The sequence below is a fragment of the Cynara cardunculus genome (genome assembly GCF_001531365.2).
Source record: "Cynara cardunculus var. scolymus isolate 2C chromosome LG 2, CcrdV1, whole genome shotgun sequence".
Classification (NCBI taxonomy): Eukaryota; Viridiplantae; Streptophyta; class Magnoliopsida; order Asterales; family Asteraceae; genus Cynara; species Cynara cardunculus.
In genome coordinates, this window is record NC_037529.1 from 61203584 (window position 1) to 61205934 (window position 2351).

Genomic DNA, 2351 nt, shown 5'->3' on the forward strand with positions numbered 1-2351 from the left:
TATAATTATAAAAACTAAACATAAATATTGAGACTTGAAATATAAGTAAAACATATAAAGCAAAAATATATATAAATAAGACATAAATAATTTATATTATACTTCACATATTCTAAAATGGCATTAATTGTAGTAGAATTAACATATGGATGCGGATTGTAATTATTGCTGAAGAAAAAACTGTGTATCGCTGGTTCCTAATAGCTCTTTTCATCTAACTCAACAAATGTTGACATGTTCAAACAACTACGTCTAAGAGTCTTCCTCTTTTTATCTGTTTTTTGTCTTTCGATTCTCTCTCTTCTACAACAATATAATGAATATATATATATATATATATATATATATATATATATAGATTAAAAAAGAAAAAAAATGATCAAAAAGAGGGACATTAATGGTAAGGCCTAAGAAAATGACTAAAAAATCTTTTGATTCTTCCTCTTCTACAACGATAAAAGTAGTTTTTTTAGGTTAAAATAATTTAAGTAACCAATTTTCTAAAAAAATTAATTAGTCAAAAAAAATGTAACGACTTAATCATTCAACATAAAAAACGTTCAACAACTTATTCAATCAAAAAAAGTTCAAGAACTTAATAATTTAAAATGGAACAGTTCTTTTAATTTTATGAACTTTTCTCTTATTTAAATTCAATAAATATGGTTTCTATAAATATCTCATCCATTAAAATAAATAATTAATCATAAAATTAACTTTTGATTTAAACTATTTTAGGTTTTTTAAAATAATTACGATAAGACTTTAATACTAATACATATTCTGTAATATAATAGTGTGTGTGTATATATATATAGGATGAGTTCATTTTTAAACCAATATATGATGTTAATTTTGTGAACCAATCTCATCCATTGATCTTTGAAATTTGTGGCTGAGATCATTCATGACATAAAATGTAAATAATTGCACACATAGACAAGGAAACATAGGTGAACAATGTTTACAAAGGGTATTTTGGGAAAAGATTTTAGTTGTCAGTTAATGACAATGAAATGTTTTGTAACTGCCCATTAATGACTATGAAAAGTTTTGTAACTGCCCATTAATGACAATTGAATGTTTTGTTAATGTCCATTAATAACAATGTAATTATCCAGTAATTAATCTCGTCATCGAATCCAAACTGACAGCAAGATCCTCGACATCAGATTCTTCTGCAGTTTTTTTTTGGTTAATGGTTCATGTGTGAGCAAGTATTCGATATTTATGGGAATTGTTCATGTGTAAACAGAGGTGTATATGAAAAAAAGTCGTAAAGATTTTTATAACTTCCATGTTTTATTTTAGTAAACAGATACACTATGTAGTCTCGTTCATGTATGAAATACATGTGGAATGATGTTTGGTTCACCTATGATCAAACATCAAATTGTGCTTATGAACAATGTTCATGTGTTTACTTCTGAACGCTATTCAAATATTTTTGAAATAATTGATAATTCGTACATACCTAGTTTTTGTTACGTGTATGTGGTTATCAGGTTCACATATGCACACAATACTTTTTTAAATATTGAAACGAGATGGTTAACCTATGAACAAGTGTTTACTTAGGTATAATTAAGAAATGTAACCGACAATTCATTTACTTGGAATAATTAACAAATGTAACCGACAATTAATTTGCATGAGATATTCACAATGGTAAGACATTGGATAGCTACGAAATGTAACAAAAAAATATTAATTTGCATTAAAAGAAAGATCAAATAAAAAATTACATTTTTACCCTCATTAAATAAATTTATCTTGTGCATCAACCAAAAATATATCTTGTTTTCTGTTGGTTCATTGAGGTGTGTAAGGTTAACACCTTTTAATTGATTAATAAAAGATCTTACTCCCCCCCTCTTTATATATAATATAGATGAAGATAATAAAATCGATATATAATAATAATAATATAAATAAAAAATATATAATGTGTAAAATATACATGAAGAGTATATATATAATTATATAATATAACTTAATATATATATATATATATATATTGAATTTTAATGATAATTAATAATATAAATATATTATTAAATCGATTTGATGTTTTATTGATTTTAGAGATACAACAATTTTCAATACCCCTATTAAGGGGGTGCCATTAGTACTCCCTTTTGTAAAACGTTGTTGATGATTGACTAAAATAAAAAGGGAGTACTAATGACATCCCTTTAATAGGGGGTGTTGAATAATGGGGAATTGTGCCGTCATAAAACATCAAATCAATTTAATTATATTTAATTTTTATTATTTAATATACATATATATATATATATATATATATTAAGTTATAATTATATATATATATAATTTCCACGTATACTTTA